Source organism: Gymnodraco acuticeps, unplaced genomic scaffold, assembly GCF_902827175.1.
Source record: "Gymnodraco acuticeps unplaced genomic scaffold, fGymAcu1.1, whole genome shotgun sequence".
NCBI lineage: Eukaryota > Metazoa > Chordata > Actinopteri > Perciformes > Bathydraconidae > Gymnodraco > Gymnodraco acuticeps.
Genome location: NW_022990276.1, coordinates 1,986,227 through 1,994,665, shown reverse-complemented (window position 1 = coordinate 1,994,665; position 8,439 = coordinate 1,986,227).

The window sequence follows — 8,439 nt, the reverse complement described above, 5'->3', positions numbered from 1 at the left end:
GCCAAGACCCCTGTACTGCAGGATGAATCTGACCGTCCCTGTCCTGGACAGGTTCTTTCATGACCAGGACACACGGCCAGACAGGAGGTCTGATGGAGGGCCTCTATCCTAATACCTCATCCATTTGGACAAACCATGGCCTAGATGCAGCGGTGGGTTTCCCACTGACTCCCTCTCCTGACCCTGGGTACTTGCAATCCTAAAGCAGAGTAAAACAATCATGGCAGTAAAAGAACAGCAGCAGCTAAACTAATATCGGCAAATGTGTTTATTAATTTGACACACACACACACACACACACACACACACACACACACACACACACACACACACACACACACACACACACACACACACACACATACGTTATACTTCTTAAGGTTGTCCCACTTTTTCTTCGCTTGCAAGGGAGTCACCTTCCCCTGCAGGCCCATTTCTTCCAAAATCTTCCTACTCACAGAAATAATAGAAGAAGAAATTAACTATTATGAATAACAATAACTCAAAAATGCTAAATTTGGAAAAACTGACATTGCAAGACACACACAAATAATTAATAAAACATTGAATTAATGCTCAAAAGGCTGAGACATCACTAGAGAAAAATACAATGAAGAAACATTGGGTATTGCTGCATTTAGTTGTTGTTTTCTTGGGAGGGGTTTTTATAAAATGAGGGATAATTGATAAGAGTAGGAATGATACAATTGGTATATTGTGCCTTACCTCCATCCAAGGATGGCCGTATGTTTGGCCCCTGTGAAGAGGGTGTCATTTCCCCCCCTCAGCTTTATAAAGAGCTCCGTCTGTTCTTTGCTCCCTAAAACAAAAAGCAATTGTAAGCAGATGAAAAGCTATACCTTTGGGTTTAATTTGTGTGTCGTTAAGTATTTGAGTGGGATGAAACAATTTACTCACATTTCAAAACAAAATCACGCTACTGCCTCGGTTGGGACGGTTGACGCAATTTTCTGAAAAAACGTAACTCGTCACAAGCGCACATTATATCCTGGGATATGCTAGGCCGCGGAGGATTCATCAGATGTATCCTTCAAATTGGGGAAAAGTAGGCCGCATTTGTGGGCCACATTCGGAGGACTCTCGTCTTTTTTAAAAATTGGGACACCCTTCTTTCGGTAGAAGTGACGTATGTGGTCTACAAATGCAGCCTCCGAAGGGTGCAGCCCCTGAATTGAGACACGGCCATGGAGTCAGGTGGAGTCAGATGGAGTCAGGTGGAGTCAGGTGGAGTCAGTTGGAGTCAGATGGAGTCAGTTGGAGTCAGTTGGAGTGTCTGTAGTTTCAGGTAGCTTTGGTCTCCAGGAAACAGAGGATGAAGAAGAGGAAGACGGTCCTGATGAAGACTGAGGTCAGAGTTCAGGTGGAGAGGGGCGGAGCCAGACGCTCCTTCAGAGGAGCCCTGCACAGGTGAGAGGAGACTTCAGTACCAACGATGGACAAACAATAACGGGATGTGAACGTGTGAAGTCACCATGAGCTCTGGTTGTACATGCATCTGATATTTGTCTTCAGCTATAGTCAAAATCTATTAATCTCTGTTAATGCTTTAATAGTTTATTTAACGTAAAAGCAGTGCCACAACACAGCTCTATTTCATCACGTTCTCAAGTTAAGAACTGCGTTTTTTATTTAAATCTGCCACCGTTTACTGACAGACTATAAAACATTTAAATATTCACAACATGATTAAAAGTATACATTATCATGTTCATAATTAATATAATATTTAAAAACATGCATCATGAATAATAGAAATAGAAGAATGAATACATGAATGAACGTGAAACAAAGAATAAATATAAGTTCAGATGTTTTCTGTTACAGACGGACATCCCGCGGCAAAACAGAAGCCGAGAAGGGGGACTCGGGCGGACGGCCCGGGGGAACAGCAGAAGCCGAGAAGGGGGACTCGGGTGAACGGCCCGGGGGCAAGGCAGAGTTCGTGGTGGGGGTCTCAGGCGGACGGCCCGGGGGCAAGGCAGAAGCCGAGAAGGGGGACTCGGGCGGACGGCCCGAGGGAAAGGCAGAGTCCATGGTGGGGGTCTCGGGCGGACGGCCCGGGGGCAAGGCAGAGTCCATGGTGGGGGTCTCGGGCGGACGGCCCAGGGTCAAGGAAGAGTTCAAAAAGGGGCGAAGGCTACAGCGGGCGAACTCAGGGGGCCGGGCATGAGGGCGAAGGCAGCGGCTGGAAGAGTCAGGGGGCCGGGCCCGAGGGCGAGGACCGCGGCCGGGAAAGTCAGGGGGCCGGGCTCGAGGGCGAAGACCGCGGCACTCAGGGGGCCGGGCTCGAAGATGGGCAGGAGCAGGTGGAACCCCTGGCAGGTCAGACGTAGACGAGACCCTGGACGGAACCTGGGCTGGTGTCAGTGGGACCCACGACGGAGCAAGGGCTGGTGTTGATGGGACCCGAAACAGGACAGGACACGGTGTTGGCAGGAAACCCGGCGGAGCAGGCGTCAACGGAACCCCCAACAGAACAGGACATGGAGTTGGCAGGACCCCCGGCAGAAGAGTAGTCGGCGGGGCCTCTAACGGCACAGGCCAAGGGTTGGCAGGACCCCCGGCAGAAGAGCAGTCGGCGGGACCCCCAACGGGACAGGGCATAGGGTTGGCAGGACCCCCGGCAGAAGAGCAGTCGGCGAGACCCCCAACGGGACAGGACATGGAGTTGGCAGGAACCCCAGCAGAACCTCCAACGGCACAGGACATAGGGTTGGCAGAACCCCCGGCAGAAGAGTTGTCGGCGGGAACCCCAACGGGACAGGACATAGGGTTGGCAGGACCCCCGGCAGAAGAGTAGTCGGCGGGACCCCCAACGGGACATAGGGTTGGCAGGACCCCCAGTGGAACCTCCAACGGCACAGGACATAGGGTTGGCAGGACCCCCGGCAGAAGAGTAGTCGGCGGGGCCTCCAACGGCACAGGACACAGGGTTGGCAGGACCTCCGGCAGAAGAGAAGTCGGCGGGACCCCCAACGGGACAGGACATAGCGTTGGCAGCAGTGGTGTAGTCTACTTTTTTGTAGTGGGTATACTGTAATAATTATATTCATCCATCCTAGAGCGACACATCGCGGAGCGACACCTGTCTCGAAGCAACACCTCATGAACACCATCACACTCACTAATGCAGTGACCACCAACTGGCCACATCCGGCCCGCCAGACATTCTCATCCGGCCCGCACGACGGGGGTGACTGTGGCGTTGGCTGAGTGGTTACTGCGTTCGCCTCCCACCCATTTTTTTTTTTTACAACGTCGTGAGTAAGGTGCAGTACAGGAGTCCAACAGAGAGGCAGCAGACTGCAGACTGCGAAACCTTCCCTGCCTTCAAGAAGAAGTGACCCTTCGTTGTGAAGAGTCTGATTTGTGAGCTCCGCACAGTGTTGCCAACTTGGCGATTTTCTCGTTAAATTTGGCGGCTTTCCAAACCCTCCGGCTACTTATTTGTGTCAAAAGCGACTAACGACTAATCTAACGATTTATAATGGTGTTATTAGGGACTTTTCTGGTGTTTGGAGACTCACATTGTTCTGCAGTTAACGAGCCGCGGGTGCTGCCGTGAGCCCCGCCTCCCTCACATAGTACTCACAGGCGCTCAGACTGACAGTTGCCTGGCCGCAGCAGAGCTGCTGCTGCAGTCAGAACAGAGAGGAGACAACCACACTCCCCCGCGTCGAGACTGCAAATGAATTGCGCATGCGCCAACTGCCAAGCCGTCCTGGTTTTGAGCGGGATTTAAATGTAAAATGTAAATGTTTCTTCACTCACTTTCACACTCTAATAAATAACTGCCTTTGCTTTGCTTTGACTCACACAGCCTCAGTCACTCAATCACCTCGTCCACTGTGTGTGTGCCTCTCTGTGACAAGCTAAACATCTCTGTGACAAGCTAAACATCATGATGCTTTCCTGGAGAAGTCCAGAATTTGATCCTTAAAGGGTTGGGAACGTTTTTTGTACGTACTCTCTCCTACAGCCGCCATTACATGATATGCAAATTAGGCAATGACGTCATTTAGCGACTTATGGCGACTTTCCGGACAGCCAATAGCTACTTTCCTTACTATGGAGTTGGCAACACTGGCTCTGCAGCAGTAGCCCCGCTGCGACGGAGTCCAACAGAGGCCCCGTCTCAGGTCGGTTAAATGAAATTACATTGCATTTAGCTGACGCTTTTATCCAAAGCGACTTACAATAAGTGCATTCGACCAACAAAATACAAACTTGAAGAAAACAGAATCATATAGGTACATCAGGCTTCATAGAGCAAAAACATTTCAAGTGCTACTCAACTGGCTTTAGATAAGCTAGCCCTTTATTAGTATATAAGTGCTTTGTTAATAGTTCTATCGCTCGAAGTGGAGTCGAAAGAGATGAGTTTTCAGTCTGCGCCGGAAGGTGTGTAAGCTATCTGCTGTCCTGATGTCAATGGGGAGCTCATTCCACCATTTTGGAGCCAGGATAGCAAACCCACGTGTTTTTGCTGATGGGAACTTGGGTCCCCTTCGCAGCGAGGGTGCAGCGAGCCGTTTGGTTGATGCAGAGCGGAGTGCACGCGCTGGGGTGTACGGTTTAACCATGTCCTGGATGTAGGAAGGGCCAGATCCATTCGCAGCATGGTACGCAAGTACCAGTGTCTTGAAGTGGATTCTAGCAGTTATCGGAAGCCAGTGAAGGGAGCGGAGGAGCGGTGTGGTGTGGGAACATTTAGGAAGGTTGAAGACCAGACGAGCCGCTGCATTCTGGATGAGCTGCAGAGGTCGGATGGCACATGCAGGTAGACCAGCCAGGAGGGAGTTGCAGTAGTCTAGGCGTGAGATGACGAGAGCCTGGACCATTACCTGAGTCGCTTTCTGTGTCAGCTGGGGACGTATCTTCCTGATGTTGTAAAGCGTGTATCTGCAGCAACGGGTTGTAGCAGCGATGTTTGCAGTGAAGGACAGGTTGTTATCTAGGGTCACACCCAGATTCCTTGCAGTCTGAGTCGGGGAAACAACTGAGGTGCCGATGTTGATTGTTAGGTCAAGAGTGGGACAATCTTTTCCCGGAAGGAAGAGCAGCTCAGTCTTGTCAAGGTTGAGCTTGAGGTGATGAGCAGACATCCACTGAGAGATGTCAGCTAGACAAGCAGAGATGCGTGCGACGACCTGGGTCATAGAAATCCTTGCTTTCCTCACTTGCGTCGTTTCCCTGTGACTAGTCCCTCCCACCAGGGAAGCATGGAGGGACGCAAGGAAACCACGAGAAGCAGGGAAATGAGTTTTAAGAGCAATGGGACGTCCTTTCCTCCGGAGCGTCACGTGAAGCGACGTCCGTTTGTGATGACGCCGCACAGCTGTTCGTCGACAGCAGCTCTGTCCCCGTTATTTTCACAAACACCCCCGCCTACACATTTACTGACACAAACATTTGTATCATCTGTTGTAGACCCCAATAAATAAAATCAAATAAGAACTCATTCTCAAAAAAGATAAACGCCATTCTTAAAATGTATAAACGAACAATAGTTTGATTAATATTGATTAGAGTGCACAATAGAAATAAAATAATTGAGAGAAGAAAAAGAGATATATTATCTATCAAAACCCAGTTAGATTAACATTCATTGGATTGCACACTTTGTTTGTATGTGGATATGTAGCACATTAACATTTTAATAGCACTTAATGACTGACTGAATGGAAATGAATATAAATGAACATATAAAACGAAAAAAGCGATCGTGAAAATGTTTCCAATAAATGAATAAAATGATTTTTGACCACTTTGTTGTTCAGATATATCACATATTTGTAACTAAATGAAACATGAATTGAAACAAAACACAGTATAAACTGAGGAGTGACTCTCGTAAGTTTCATTTATTTTCTTCACTCCGCTGGGAAACGGCTCTAGACTCATGTCAAGAAGCATGAGATCAGTGCATGCACTGCATCGTCCAATCAGTGAGCGATACACAGTAAGGGGGCGGGGCGAGTGTCTGAGGATTTCATCGGAGGATGGTCTGGTGGTTCCTCGATTATCGCTCCTCCATTATCGCTCCTCGATCCTTGGTCCTCCGGCAGAAATAAGAGCCATGGGACGGTACTCAAGATGGCGCAGACAAATCAACTTCCGGTGAGACCGAAGACCGAGGAGCGAGGAAATGAAAATAGTCGACCTGAGACAAGGCCAGAGAGGCAGGAGCTGCGGGACAGTAGCCTAGAAGCAGGGTTGGGTTGTAACCATAGACTGGTTGTAACGGAATACATGTAACGGCGTTACGCAGAATATAAAAATCAAGTAGGCTAACTGTATTCAGCTGGCGTTACATTTGAAAAACGAGTAATCTGATTACAGTTACTTTCGTAAACCTGAAGTGAATACATTTTGGAATACTTATTGGAATTATTGGTGGAAAAGTTTCCTCACAAAATGTAATATTCATTACCGGCAGAACTGTGCACACTGCACAGCGCTGCATGTCTGTGAGCGAGAGAGAGATGATGCAGAGTGTCTGTGAGGCCCCGCCCCCGCACGCAGATGAGAGAGAGATCTCTTTTAAAATATATTGAAAGTTAGAAACGGAGATGGTTGGATAAAATGTGCAAGATAACGTTTATGTAGCATTTCTTTATTGTCGAAATTATGACATTTCATAACGATCAAATCAAAGTGAATGGCCTGCTGCTGCTGAATGCATGGGGCAAGTGACTGGAATCAGTTTTAAAAGTTATTACATCGTTTCAGATCATAAATTAAAGGTCCGCAGTAGCTGAGCGTGCTCCACTAGCATTGTGGACTATATGGAAATCGCTGGCCCGCGATAGTGTCTATTGGATACATTTTGGCCCTTGGACAAATGTAGTTGGTGATCCCTGCACTAATGCATCGTCTTGAGACTGGTTATGTGTTATCAACATGTCAATGTATTATAAGCATTTTTATGTGACTTTTAACTGCCAGTGACATTAACAATAAAAAATAAAAGAACGAACAATGATGGAAAAAGCCCACTTATCTTCTAGGGTTGAACAATTAATCGACATTTGTATCAAAATCTCAATATGGCCTACTGCAATTTTCAAGTAATATACAATAAATATGATCATGCTACAGATGTCCTGGCCCACACATTCGCATAGATCTGCACAAATATCACACAATAATCATTTTAAACATATTTTTCAATGCATTAGATATTTATTCAAACTTGTTCAGCCCTATTATCTTCCATAAATCCTTGTCAAACTATACTGTATCAGCTTAAATGAACAAGCAAACATCCTTGAAGTGCTACAAGACAAATTAGCTTCAAACAAGAAACAAATTAACAAATAAGCTTCACCTCAATAAATGAGGGTTGAAAAAGCACTCAACATGTCCATACTGGGTTCACTGTGTTAGTCCACAAGCCCTGAAAAAAGGATGGAACACTTCTAGACATAGTCTGGTAGTCTACAGAGCTTTCCAGATATGTTTGTACTCAGGCATCTGAGGTGTGCATTGCCTCCTTGCTTGTGTGGCAGAGCGATGGCTTCTCAGCCATGTTGTGACGTACTTCCTTGGCTCAAAAAGTGTTACAGGGGGCCCATTGATGCTGATCATCATCAAATTACTTACATTTGACAACAACAGTGTCGATCTCTTGTCTGTGCATATATTGTTCATGAGACTGAAGCCCCTTTCACACTCAGCAGTGCTGCAAGGGATGGTCTTCATGCATTGTATGAGTGGCTTTAAGCTTTCAGGCTCACTGTCTGGGTGCTCAAGGAAATCTCTCATACCATTAACTGCTTGCTCTTCACCAAGATTGAACCGCCTGCAGAGTCGTTTCACTTGTGCCTCACCATGCCGTATGCCAGGGGTTGATGGCCAGTTGCCTGTATCCAGAACACTGAGATCATGAAGCATTTCACCATCAAATGAGAGGCGCTTCTCCAAGTTGTTGATCAGACTTTGTAGGAATTGTTTTGCATTGATTGGTGTGAGCTTTGCATTTGACTCCAAGGGAACAGATCCTAAATGTCCCAAAGCTTGTGCAGTCAGTGCCTCCTCTAATTTCTCTCCTTGGGTATCTTTGAATGATGCCAGCACTCTGATGGTGCGCTTTAGAAGATGGTCTGCTCTCAAGAGTGTGACAGAATGGGCCTGGAGTTGCTGAGACAAGATTGCAAGTTCAGACAGTGCATCAAACATGAGTCCGAGGTCATACAGGAATTCCTTGCTTTGCATTCGACGTGCCAGGCCTCTATACGTTTGTCTCTCTTTGCTGCTTCTTGTTTGGTCGCCTGCAGCATTTTCAAAGTGTCTATTGAGTGCTTCATATGATGTCCACACAGCCTTTACATAACGGAAACTGCTGGCCACCCATCGCATACTTAAAACTCTGCCAATTTTCAGGACTTGCGAGCCCACTTCTTGTGCTGCTTCCAG